A 14,526-nucleotide genomic window follows, 5' to 3' on the forward strand; every position below is an offset into this window, starting at 1 on the left:
TTTTTTTCGTTCTGAGAGAAGATGCGTGCACTTGAACATGTGCCAGTTTGCAGAGTGGCAGCAAATGGTTTGTGGCACATGTGCAGGCAACGGGGGTGGGAATTCACCCGTGACTTATTCCGTAAACGGAGATGACAAAGGTACAGAAGAGTAGACGTACATATAGTAAACAAACACTCGGATCAGATCAAAGTTTTTTGTTTTTGTTTTTACTCAAGTGAATTGGAAAAAATACAGAATCTGAAATGTACTCAAGGTACAAATGGAAAAAAAACAATAATTTGATAATATAATATAATATAATATAATATAATATAATATAATCACAGCAAGAAGGTTCTGGGTTCCAGCCCTGGCTCCATCACAGGGTCTTTCTGTGTGAGTCTCCATGTTCTCCCTGTTCCTGTGTGGGTTCTCTCTGGTACTCCAGCTTCCCCCACAGTCCAAAGACATCAAGAGGGGACCAGGTTAATCCAGACTCTAAATTGACCGGGAGAGCCAATGGTTGTCTGTCTCTATGTGTTGGCCCTGTGATGGACCGGTGACCCGTCCAGGGTGAACCCAGCCTCTCACCCAAAAACTGCTGGGATAGGCTCCACCCCCAGCAACCATTAACAGGATAAGCGTAAGAAAATGGCTGGATGGATGATATAACTCCCTCTAACACATCTCTGTTTTTAAGTCAGACATGGTGGGTTTAAACTGAGTAGCAAAGATGTATCCCTTCCCGCATGTCAGCTGGTGCGATAAATCAAACCTCGGCGATAAGGAAGAACTTTGCCTCATCGATCCCTGTGTTTAACAACAACACGCAGCGCTAGACCTTGGCATGATAATGGAGGATGGACGAGCCCTCTATGTCCCACTCCTCGATATCTCCTTCAGTTAATCAGACAGCCACGCATAAAAAAAACCCCTCTCCTATCATTGTAGGACAAATCGAGGCCTCATACACGCTGCAGTCTGTGGAAGAACCCTGTGCTACAAATGAAATGGCAGAAACAGAGATAGAAGATCAATGAAGACTCTGATCCTCCTGCAGCAGGGGTGACACTCTCAGTCCAGTATTTGCTGATCATGGTCCCAAGAGGATGAATCATGTTGCCTGCATTTGTGAACTTCCCTTGAGGTTGTCATTTTTCTTTTATTTGAGTGTATTCCAAGCACATTAGATGTGACTGAAAGATGAATTGCATGAGTTCATCCCTGTTTTTTAAATTACCATTTGACGAGAGCTTTTGTTATTCGATTTATGCACCCTGCATTGAATAGACTGAGCTTAGCATTAATGCTGAAGGCAAGGGGGCATTTATGACTATTTAAAACTGTAAACATTAGTTTGTATGCATTAATTAGAATATCAATCACGTAGAGGTTTCAGAATGTTAGTTACCTTGAAAACAAGTTACTTTTATGATGTTCAAAATCAATAACACTTGGGAGCAGTGACTTAATTTCAATAACTTGCCCAACACAGCCAATAGCCAACAAGAAAACATCATCCTCCAATTTTGAACAAACTTCCCTGGATGATTTGACATCTTTTCCCCCTGCTGGCCATCAGAAATATTGCAATTTAAGGCACCTTTCAGTCCCTGGAGGCTCCATTCACATCTTTTCTGGTATTTATCCTGTTTTCCTAACACTAATGTGCAATGTTTTTAGTAAACTTGCTACACATCAGTACATTAGCATTGTCATTAAGAGAGTTAGCATACTAACATTAGCCCCATCTCAAAGCAGCTTCCATCACTGGAATAGCTGGTAATTTCAAGGCGGTTGGCTCATGTGAAAAGACTAATAAAAATGTCCATGGGAATATTTCATGAATTATTTGAAAAGTTAACATTTATACTACATATTACCATAAATGTAGTGGACAGCCACTAACTGGCAAGCTGATGTTACCTTAGCTAATATCAAAGTCCGACTTGGAACAAACTTCCCCGGATGATTTGGCATCTTTTCCCCCTGCTGGCCATCAGAAATACTGCAATTTAAGGCACCTTTCAGTCCCCGGAGGCTCCATTCACATCTTTTATGGTATTTATCCCGTTTTCCTAATGCTAATGTACTAGGATTTTTGTAAAATTTAAACCTGCTATACATCGGCACATTAGCATTGTCACTGGCTAGCTGATGTTACCTTGACGAATATCAACATCCGACTGTTAAATGACTTCCCCGGATGAGTTGACATCTTTTCCCCCTGATGGTCATCAGAGATACTACAATTTAAGCCAGTTTTCAGACCCTCGAGGCTCAAGCTACTTCTTTTTATATCATTATTTGATTTAGCCAACATGCTATGATTGTGTAACATGACATTTTAGCATTGTCATAGGTAGCGTGCTAGCATGCTAATGCTAGTATCACCTCCAGGACTGTTAGCATAACTTGTGTTCCCTTCATGTGTGCATATATATATATATATATATATATATATATATATATATATATATATGTATATATATATATATGTATATATATATATATATATATATATATATATATATGTGTGTGTGTGTTTGTGTGTGTGTGTGTGTGTGTGTGTAGATTAACTAAAGCAGTATTATATTCTGTATGAAAGACGGTGAAAATACAGCTGAAGGGAGATACTTATAGACGTGTTTAATTTCCAAAACGGAGGCGTAGGCGCAGACAGTAGTAGGTGGACGTAAGAGACGGCTGTCAGTCCATGCTCAGGCGCACAGGTGCTGGACATGACCGGCGCTCTCCGCCTTCTCCGCCTCCACCAACTGCGCTCATTCGCTCTCCCCAACAGCCCGGATGTAGCGCACAGGACCGCACAGTCCTCCACTCACTGATAATAACATGGCGCTGGCAGACACATAACTGTGCCCACCACAGAGATAAATACCACAGAAACAGACCAAAATAAACGACGGGACATGTGAGCTCTTCGACCCCCAAGACGAGCAGGTAAGTGCTGCGCCTGTTAGTCGAGGAAACGCAGTTTGACGGTGCGTTTTTGTGAGATGTGTATGCTGGTTGTTTCTTGCAGGGGGGAGCAAAAAACGCCGCTCTTTACAGGCGAAATGCGTGTCTAAAGGTGTAGTTTGTGCCTGTGCCTCACCGCCCGCCTAGCACTGAAAGAGCAGCGTCATCCCGGCCAGTTTTTGTTACGATGCTTACGGTGCATCCGTGCAGAAATAAATCTGTCATTTTGTGGAGCATGTGTTGTCATGGCTGTCAGGCTCTCTGTGCGTCGGCCGCTGTCCTTGGTATTGAATTGGGTGGGCATGACACCCCTGCATGCTGCAAATACATTCTGGAGGCATGTTTATGCTTTTTTTCCCTTCGTCCTCCCCTCAATGCTCTCATTGTTGTGTTGGCGGAGCAGTCGTTGTTGATGGTTGGTGGTCGAAGGAAAAATCACTATTGCATCTACAACCAAAATAATCCAGTGTAGGTGCTTGTGTGTTGCTGCTTCCGAGTGAGTGCACTGCTGTAATTGCATTTTTCCCTTTTTATTCTATTTTTACTGCAACAGCATCCCCTCTACTGTACCCCACCCCCACCCCTCTATATTTCTTCATCACTCTAATGAGTGACAGTGATTATGACTTTGCAAGACATTTATTTGCACTGCCCATGCTTCCTTGTTTTCTTCCCCAGCCAGTGTGTGTGTGTGTGTGTGTTTGTGTGTGTGTGCTGGGGCTAATGTAGGCCAGGTAAGGGCAGGAACAGATGGCTTGTTTTCAAGTTCAACGTGGCTTTGGGATTAGAATGTGTAGACGAAAATTAAAAGTGGTGGGTAGGCCCTCTGATTAGGAGGGTTCCCCTCCTAAGCTCATAATCGCCCTAACAACAACATTCTGTTAATGGGAAATATGAACAGCTCATTCGAAACAGTTTCGTGAGGTCTATCTTTGGACCTAAGTGCTTAATGGTGTTTTAAGGAATCACATGAGATAGCAAATAAATTTATTTTTTTTGCTAATATAACAATGAGTGAACAAATCAGCGGTGCTGCACAATAAAGCTAAACATACAAATAGAAATATAGTAAAATTAAATTTTAAAAAATCCCATCATTTTTTTCCCGGCAAAATCTTGTCTTATCACAATATCTGTAAAAAGTAATCCGTAAATGATTTTATCTGTATATTGCTCAGCCCTGCAGATCGAGATAGTAGAATTCACCTGCAATGAGCATAAGTGTTAGCTACATAACTACAAACAATCACATTTTTCACTTACATCGTCGTCGAATTCGGATTTGAGGTGCACGATAATGTCATCAAGTCATCAGTATAGGCAGATATTGGTATGTTTTTTTTAGTATATCAGAATCAGTCAAAACAGGTCAGTCAATGTATGAATTATGAGTTTTTCCAAATGATTTGCAAATAAAAAAAACTGCTACTTTTTAAAAATTCACAATGTGTCCTTGCATAATATAAACTTGTATATAGATCATAGGGGCACTGAGCAACATACTAAGGTGGAAAACTGAGGTGGCAAAACATTAAATCACATGGAATTGATTCGAAAGGCTTGCAGCCACTTCAGTTTTCAGGAAAATATTTAAATAAGCATGGAGACGATAAGATGATGGGAAACAGGTAACCTTCCTTTGTAAGAAGACATTCCTACCCGCAGTCGCTAACGAAAACGTCCTCTACAAACCCGTGAAAGTAACATGTTTATGTTCTTTCATCCCACTCAAGTATATTTTCCTAACTGTCAAACTATTCCTTTAAGCCAGATTACTCTCCACTGAACTCTTTGGCCGGTAATCTTCTGATAATCTTCTGATAATGGCGGTGTTGTGATCTCTATACCTTGTAAGTCAAAGTAAAGCCCTTTGCTATCCATCACAAATTAAATATCATCACTGCTGGTCTGCAATCTCTCAAACCCATCGCGTCCTGTGCGGGTGATATGTCAAGGTGAGATTAATGCTTGTGTTTATTTGTCCTTTGGAGATGAGGGGATGTGTGTTATTTTAAAATCCAGGGGTACTTAGTCGTTGAGTCAATGTGTGGGTCTGTGTATGCTTGCTTGCACACTCCCTGGTTATCCACTCGGCAATGTATTCAGCGCCAGCACGGAGCACAACAGCTTTACATAATGATCAAAGCTTGAGAGATGCCAGAGCATGGCTTCAGCCTGCAGTAATAATAATAATAATAATAATAACCTTTGAAGTTATCGCAATCCCACAACCCCTTTCCCTTCATACTCTGCCTCTCTCACTCACTGGCTTCCTGTCTCTCTCAACCTTGCACGCACACACCCACGCGCGCACACGCACAGACCCACTCGAAGGTCCTCTTCTGTTTAATGTTTGTGGATATGGGTTGAGTACTTAAAAGGAGATAGCGGTAATGAACGCATGACTAACTATTTTAGGTCCTGTAGCTCTGGCTGTCTGTGAGAAGGCAGCCTTCATTGCTGGCATAAATCTGCAATTACATAAGAGTCCGAGGGAGTCATAGATTGAATAATTTGACCAGAAGAAAATCAGCAGTTCATTCCATCGCACATTGTTGTTATGTCATCTCTAGTGGTGCTTCTTCCTCAGCGTTCAAGAGGAGCCTTCACATCAGGGACCCGGACCCAAGTACACTTGACCCCAGTTTGTTAGATTAATATGAACACTGTGTACCGTACCTGCAAAAATGTTGTCAGGTCTACCTCAAATGCTGGTCTCAAGTACCCAAGGATCAGGTGTCAGCGCTGCTGTTCCAAAACACAGAAGTGGACTGATGTTTAGAACGTGCACTGCCCTTCTTCAGAGTGTGTAGATACACAAGTGTGCTCTCGAGATACACCGTGAAATTCTGGGCTGATATCAACACTGATGTCAAAAGCGATAATTTGGCTGATTCTGATGTCTTGTGTTATGTTTGTTTATATGATTTTGTTAATCTTGACTTCCTCTTCAATCCTGGAGAAACAAAAAGGAAAAAATCATTCGGGATGCACCGTATTACTGGCAGTAAACCTAGGATTTACAGAAACATGGAAAAACTTTACTTTTTCAAATTCACAATGTCATCTTATTTGCAGTTATTTACAGCTTTTTGTTGGTTGACATTTACATGAAAGCACCGATGAACTTTTCTATATTACTCAAATCCTGTAAACGAAGAAGTTCTGAGCTTGACGAGCAAAGATGAAGGAGCAATGAAGGACTGGGTAGGGAGACCAAGGCTGTCCAAAAACAGGAGCTGACAAGAGAGAGCATCCTTTGCTTCGCTGCGAACCACACGCTAACAACAGAATCACTTAACCTGTGGTCGGAAAGTTTGAGAACAAGTCTCTGACAAAATCTAAATGATAAAACCTCGCTGCTTTTATTTTGAAGGCAGTATCTTTGCCCTGGAGTTGATTTTTGTCGGTAATTGATCTAGGATCATGCCAGACAGGGCAGACAAAATCAAAAGAACATTTTCATTTACAATTTTTACTGTGTACCTAACAGCAGTGGCGCATGTCTAGTGTGCGACACGGTGTGAAAGCTGACCAGTAGGAAGCAATCGTGCCCAACATGAAACTGCCTCGTGTGCCACAGGCCCACATCTCTATCTCCCTCTTTGTGGTTAAATAGTGTTTGAAATGCAAGGCTAGGAGTTTGTTATCTGTAATTGAAGCATCTGATTCATCCCTCTATTTATACTGGAGCCTCTCCAAAGACCCATTGGCCATTTTTAAACAAGTGTCTGGCAGACTTGTGCCGGTCGATCTTGCTAATCAAGGAGCAGAGTCGGGGAGTTTTGCAACAAGGCACCGGATGCATGAGAGGAGAGAATGAAAAGGAAAAAAAAGGGGGGATAGTCAGGGGAGCGAGAACGGTGAGGGGAAGACGGACGAGGGAGGAAAGATGAAGATGAGAAAGGTCGAGGAGGGTGAGGAAGAAGGCAGAGTAGATGAGACGTGAGAAGAAAGGATATGAGAGGAGGGTAGATGAGAGGGACAGGTGACCATAAGAGAAGGGGGGATGTGGGATAGAGAGATAAGCTGCAGCGCAGAGCTGCTGGTGGTGAACCAGAGGTGAGGATGAAAGGAACATACAGATGAGTGAATTATTGGGCTAAAATGAGTTGAACTGGGGGTTGAAGATCGAAGATTAGAAAAAAGAAAGAAAGAGGAAGATGAGATGCACCGAGAATAGCAAAAGGTAGAGATGCTGCGATCGCAATTTTCTTGCCTTTTTTTAGTTTCCGATTTTTATCAGGAGTCTCCCCTGCTGATTAGGATTTTAGCACATTCTGATTTCTTTCTTTCCAAGAAGTACAGCATGAACAAAAAAAAATGTTGTTTTTTTTCCCAAATCAGTTTCCAAAAACTGTTACAGGTTCATCAACTCACTAAAATAAATCTCAAGACGAAGCGCTCCAGATAACTGGATAGTGCTTTTACGCATAAAATCCAATTTGAAAGAAAAGTGTATCCCACTCAGGCTACCATGATGAACTTAAAAACATCTGGTTAGAGGTTACCAGCCTCCACAGGGTGAAATTTCCTCACTCTGTGTGTGTGTGTGTGTGTGTGTGTGTGTTGCTTCAGCGCTTCATTCCGTGTCGTTGTGTGCATGACGTGAACCATCATGCTGTCGGTGCTTGTAAATTGGACTGGCACGAGTGGCGTTGGGAGACATTATCCTTGAAGGCTTTCTACCAAAAACGCTTGCTGGAAGGATTTTTATTAGAGTCTAGTCTTTTTAGCTACAATTTTTGATGTTTTTGTTAGTTAACAAAACTACTTGGCTAAGTTTAGGTTAGAACCTCTCATAATGAAAACATTCAAAAGACTCTCTAAACTACAGAATTCCTCATATTTAGGCTGACTAGCCAGTCTCTAGTGATGGCTGGCTGGTAACCCACCAATCAAAGGGTACTTCTCTAGTATATCAAGTGAGGCGTCACTGGAAAGGATGATTTCTTTGTTTTTATCATGTGATCAGTAAATGTGCTTGGTACAGTACTAGGGACACAGCCACTGGACTGTGTGAATCTAAATCAACAACTATTGTTGGCCCAAGCTAATCCCCCTCAGAGCTTTCAGGCCTGAGGAATCTCAGACAGCACAGTTTCAGTTGAGAGGAAAATACTTTGACTGTGGTCTGAAACAAATTATCTGTTGTGTTTTGGAAAAGTGTGATATGTCATTGCCTTAGCCCAGATACTGCTTTGAAGAGACACAACCTAGATCCTTTTCTCAGTTTAAATTGTGTGTATCCGTGCTCAATGAGGCTGTTCTACTTCTTCCAGATTCCCCTCTTGTCCGAGAGGCTTGAAAGGCCTGACTGACTCTCAGTGCTCTGTGTGTGTGTGTGTGTGTGCGTGCGTGTGTGTGTCTGTGTGATGGTTATGGGACTATAAGACATCAGAGACCACTGCTGAAGAGGCCCAGTGAAGCTTGAATACCCAGAGATGCCCTCAGGCTACTGAGTGCTGCATCTGGCCCTTACAGCTCTGTCACTGACCCTCCAGGCTGAGGGGCTTCCACTATTTTTTGCCAGTGTGTGTGTGTCTGTGTGAGTCAGTAAATGTGTGTTAGCAGCCTCTAGATTTGGGTGATGTTGTCCGTTGTGATTACCAGTGTCATTGAGGTTTAACACAAACTCAGGCCGGACTCAGCAGCTTGTTTCATTGTGAGGAGCGGCTGACAGTGTCTGACAGAGTTTTTAATACTCAAATCTTTAATACGGCTTAATATGTATAGTTACTGAGCACAAACAAACCTCAGCTTCTCTGTATATTGGAGAGAAGTGTGATTCTTCAGGGTCTACTTGTGCAGAAAGGGTATTTAGTTGTGCACATACTGTGAATTTTGTGTGTGTTTGTGATAGAGAGCATCAGCCTAACGTGGGTGGAGCCTAATTCCAGTTTAATCACCATTAAAGTGATACCGGTTTAGAATGGGCAGTCGTAGAGCTCCAGTTGCTGCGTCTGCACTTTTCCCCCAAAGCACTGTGGTTTCGCACCATGAATGAATACAAGTATCATTTATATGTAGCAATGCAAACAATACTATATTTATTTCGTATTCACACATATGCTATTGCCTTAAACTCATTGTCATAGACTGAAATCTCATGTTTAGAATTAGTCTAAAATAAGAGTTTCAGTGAGTAAAACATGACAAAAGCTTCAATCCAGCACCTACCTTTTTAGATCCCTAATGCTCAACTTCATTTCGACCCAGCTGACTTTTCTTGTGGTTAAACACTTTAACTGTAATCCTCACACGGACATTATTTCCACAGTGGATTAAAAGGCAGTTTGACTGCAGTGTTACAAGTCTAGTTAGAATCCCAAAGCTTCATAGCACGCCGTCGTGAACACAACTCATGACCTGAAGCCACAGCAGCCGCAGTTGGTCTTACAAACCCCTGGAGATGTATCATCTGGTTTTCAATGGAGTCCCAGACAAACACTCATAGCAAAGACAAAAACTAGTACCAGACACAAGATATAACGCTAATGAAACACGCATCAAATAATCAAATATACAGAAAACAGCAAACAATTATAAATTGAATGTGAATGAACACTGAGTTACAACATGAGACTGATGAAGATGGTTACGATAATATTTCATGTTTCACACGACAGACAAACACATGAAATGACTTAGTAAGTAGTAACACTGTAAAAGGAAGAAACAAGACGAGATAAAAGCAACATTCAAGAGAAAGCAATTCTATAAAAAGTGTGAGTTTTTAAAGAAAAAACTGAGCCTGATCTCCTCTGCTAGAATGTTCCAGAGCTAGTCGGTCCTAATTCCAAGAGCTTGGTCCCCTCTTGTTTGTAGCCTTGACCAAGGAATGACTAAAGCCCCTTTTCACTGGCCAAAAAATCTGCTAACACCCTCAGACATCTTGTCTCAGTCTCCAATTGGAACAGGATTAATCAGCATTCACTCTCGGGTCAAATGGACGTTCAGTCGACCCAGGTCAGATTTGCGTTAATATAAACACAAAAATCTGGGTGAACGCAGTCCACCTCTGGTGCTTCCAGGTTCAGACCTGGATTTTAAAAGTGATCAGGGCTCCACTATCATCTGTACACACCGCGGGGGCAAAGAAATCTCATCCACAAATTCAGCCCTTCTGTCGTCAAGCAGGGCTCCAGCATCACTCAGTCAGCGCAGAGTTGAAAATCAGTCAGACATATCCAAACTGTAACTATACTATACTGTATATTTGCTCTGTGTCTGGGTGCGTTTGTGACGTCAAACATGACGCACCAGAAATGAAACAAAACAGAACATATCTCCTCCCAAAGGGAAAGGGATAAATCTGCCCTTAAGCAGGTTTATCCAGGTTTCAGGAACCTGCATGTACGTGGGTTTTGTGCAGTGGGAAAAAGTTATAAGAGATGTTGCAAAACTAATCATTTAAATTCTAAAATCAATTTGTAAATGTGCAGGTAACCAGTGTCCAGATGATGAGAGAACTATCATGTGGACTCATCAGTCTGATCTTCTTAGTAGTTTTGAAGATGACCAAAATTTTCATTTTTTAATCAGTGATGTCACTCTGGTTATTTGCAAGTGTTAAAAAGACCCTAAATGAGAGGAGGTGTTTTTAGGGGAGGGGTCTGGACCTGAGAAAATGGCTTTTTGTCTCTGCTTCCTCAAGAGACCAAGCAAATTCTGTAAGAAGAGTGGAGTCTTCTGTGCAGGTTAATGTTGTTGGCAGTCTGTTGCATGCTTTGTCTATAATTACTTCCATCTCCTTTAACTACCTTCAGTCTTTTTTACCTATACCAAAGGCTGCCAGATGGGCTCCAGATTTCTACAAAGCACGTCGACAGCGACTCCGCACATCGGTTTTCATGAAGTAAAGCAAACTGACAGTGATTTTGCAATAATTTGCAAGACAAGTGAAATTACAGCTTGTATTGATTTACTACTTTGTTAACATGGCAATTGTACAGGAAAGATTGTGTGGTTTTAATGTGTCTGCGGCGTAACAGCACACGAGCGAACGGGCAGGGCTCACACTGGTTAAATTGCTTCATAGAGCTCATTACTGAATTGCTCCATATGTTCATGGCTGTAAAACCAGGTTCCAGGTCAGGACTGCAACAGTAAATCGTTTTAAAATTCTCCTCCGGGTGCAATCCTTCGTTATAGGTACAAAAGCGATATGTGACATGGGAGCCAAGCATGACAACAATCTAGGAGTTGAGCTGGAGTCAAAAATTAGTGCGTTTTGAAAACTTTTTAATGTGATTTCATCCTCATCGATGATCACAAAGGAAATAGGAATGGAGGAGGGAGGGGAAGATGAAGAAGATATAAGAATAAAGCATCCGGACAGAATCCCTGAAGTCACTCGATGCTTTCCATCATATTGCCGGCAAGCATCTTTCATAACAGTTGTCAGCAAGCTCTCGCTGTTTTGTTCTGTGATTTGAGATCAGTCAGGTGGAATTTCATCAAAGCAGACTTGAATAAGGACATTCATCATGGCTCAGCTTGATTCATTACCCACCCCCAGCTCCCACACCCACCTGGGGAGACTTCAAAGGAAACTCTGAGGTTGAAGATGCTGGCTGGAATTGCACTGAGGCTTACATCATCGTTTCCTCTCCACCATCCATTCACTCTCCACCATCTGGGAGGTAATTATGAGATGTTGTGTCGCAGCACCCCCAAACCTGGCTGTTGGGTATTGGGGCCAACTGCAACCGGTCTGACCTTTAGGCCAAGCTGTACTCAGGCAACAAGTATGCAATTTACAGTCATTAGGTTGACATCTTTCCCAAAGCTATTTTTCTCTCTTGTGTGCAATAGCAAGCTGAGACCAGCTGACTACTGGTTAGCTTAGCATGATAGATGGTAGCATATGAGTAGGTAAGCAGACCTCTGCCAAAAGTAATCAAGTACACCTTTCTCCAAAACGGTCGGAGCTTGCATTGATACAGCTAGGGTTGAGGACAACATTTGCTACGAAATAATTATTGAAAGTGTCAGATCCATATTTGTAGATGACTTGAATAGCGACTGCTATTGCTAATCATGGCAGACTTTTGTAAGAGCATTACTTCTTCTTCACGAAGCTAAGTAGCAGTTAGCTGGTCTCTGGGTCTCGGAAAAACTCTATCAGTGCTACCGTTATGGTTTAATTGCTGTTAATAAGCCTATTTGTGCAATATCTGCACTTACAGCTCCGTTTATTCTATTGTTGCCTCAGTGATGGCCTGCGTTCAAGTCACCCGCGAGGGGATTCACCCAGAAGCTATCTAGAATGCATTGGAATTTCTCATAGTGGTTCTAGATAGGAGGGGATCCAGGCGCTCGACTCCTGAGCTTGTGAAAAAGGGATGTCTCACCAGGCAACAGTATTTTCCGTGTACATACAGACACTGGTTCAAATGTGAATGGTACCCAACTATAGCAGCTAGTGACAGCCAAACAGTATTTATTTTAGAGGTGTGGTGTTTAGTTGCACTATCAATATGTGACACTTTAGCTGCTGTAAACAGCTCGAGCAGTAACAGTGATGCTTTATTTTGTGTCTACGCTATGGTAACGGACTATTTAGGTTCAGGCACCGGAACACGGTTAGAGAAAGACCATGGTTTGGCTTCAGATGAGTTTTGCTGTTTACTCTCGTCGTCAGTCAAAACCACACAGCTAAATATGGACAACAGTGTTCTCCCAATGACCAGAAAGTGATAGGAATTCCATTTGTTGGGACCAAATGAGTGAAATCCATTCTATACCAATAAGAGAGGACAAGTCGTGTCTCCTTAAGATAATAATACACAATAGATGACAATCTGATCGCCTGCAGTCAAGTGACAGTGATTTATGAGCTGAGACAATCTAATCTGTCTTAACATTTGGTTTGTGGCCTCATAAAAAATGACTCCATTCACTTCCCACACTAAATTTTGCAATCAAGATTCCTGTCATGCTTTAGTGCAACATGTCAGCTGATGTAAGCACCAACATATTTTACAAGACGGCTTTGTAGCAACACCACTAATACCCGGGGCTCTCGTGGCTTTTTGGGGAGCCACCTCTTGCCTTTCCTTTTTTGCGGGCGATGAGGAATGTTTCTCATTCCTCAGCAGGACAAGGCAGTGATTTGCCCTAAATTTAGCAGTGCTTGAAAACTTGACCATCACATAGATTAGCGTCTGTGATTTGATGTCTTAACATGGCCTTGAGCCAACACAACTTCAGGCATTAAAAAAAAAGTCTCATTATCTTTCATCTTGTGTCTGTGTGTCTGTGTGTGCTTTTAAGTATTTCTTTCAGAATTACACTTACTGGTTTTTAAGGGTCAGAATTAGGGCTGCACAGCTTTGAAAAAATATCAAAGGTGGCCGTGGTGACTGATTTTGCACTCTGATGGATGGAGTGAAAACAATTTCAGTAAAATTAACAAATCATGACAATAAAACTGAACAAACAAAGGGAAAAAGGAAAAAGAGCAAGAGGTTAACATGATTAAATGTTGTGGCATTTTCGGCGTTTCAGATTGATGTCTACACGTGACGTACTGTACGTGCACGCATGAATACATGCATGTTGACTGAAAGATAACATACAACTGAATGCGTCTGTGCTCACGTGAATACTGGCATATCTGCCACACACATTTAGACACAGACACACACACACACACACACACACATACATGTAAATCCACACATTATGGCAAGGGGTGGGGGTGGGGGGGACAAATGACGTAGCATAATACAGAGCTCACAGATGCAGCGGCTGAATAGATTAAAGCATTCATCCAGTGACACAGCTGTGCTCTCTTTGATGCCTGGGCATGAAACTGCAGGAAATTACAACAAAAGAGGGATGCAGAGACTTAGCTGATATAAAAAAGAGAGCGAGAGAGATACACACGCAGACGTGTACGGCATGTTAACGCTCTGTAACTGTCAGAGCAGCAGCTGCAGGCTAATGCTCGCCTCATGTGCCTATTAGATTGATTAATATACTTCTCTTTATGCGGAGTGCTGCAATGCTAGGAGATCAATATCTAAGCCATTAAAACTATTTGACATTATTAAGGGCTAATTTCTAGCAAAATAACTCGAATGTTAATGTTATACACTTAGTTTTACAATCCAGAAGCAGTGTGCAGATGAATTTATGTAGGCTTCATTCCATATTCACATGCTTTTGACTTGCTAATTCTTGACTGGGTTAAATGCAGCTATCCATTAGTGTAAGGAGAGGCTAAACGTGCAGCATATAGACTCGTTAGCTGTATGTACTCCACTGGGGATTGATGTGTGCCTGTTTGCTCGGCTGTTTTTGAGGAGCTCCAGCAGCCTTGCAGGGTTCTAGTTGTGTAGCGTTCACATCCAGCGTAGCTCTAATTAAACCCGTCACGAGTTTCTTTTAAACCCCTCGTGTGTTTAAGAAACCCCCCCCCCCCAAAAAAATCCCTTATTCTGCCGTGAGATGCAGGAAGAAGAGGAGGAGGAGGAGGAAGCTGCATGCTGCTGAAATATAAATGGGCAGCACATCTTTTTTTTTGTTGTGAATTTTATTGCAGCAAAGCCCCTCAGG

General features: G+C 42.0%; 1 protein-coding gene across 1 annotated transcript in view; it reads left to right on the plus strand.

Annotated features, from left to right (window-relative positions):
• The first annotated feature begins 2,784 nt into the window (after positions 1 to 2,784).
• Positions 2,785 to 14,526, plus strand: part of pak5 (p21 protein (Cdc42/Rac)-activated kinase 5) — a 73,927-nt gene continuing 62,185 nt past the window's right edge. The window contains exon 1 of the mRNA XM_086188963.1: positions 2,785 to 2,943. The gene's annotated coding sequence lies outside the window, so the exon portion shown is untranslated. The remainder of the gene's footprint in view (positions 2,944 to 14,526) is intronic.

Source organism: Aulostomus chinensis, chromosome 20 (genome assembly GCF_037954235.1).
Source record: "Aulostomus chinensis isolate RoL2024-O1b breed Wild chromosome 20, RoL_Achi_v1.0, whole genome shotgun sequence".
NCBI classification, from domain to species: domain Eukaryota; kingdom Metazoa; phylum Chordata; class Actinopteri; order Syngnathiformes; family Aulostomidae; genus Aulostomus; species Aulostomus chinensis.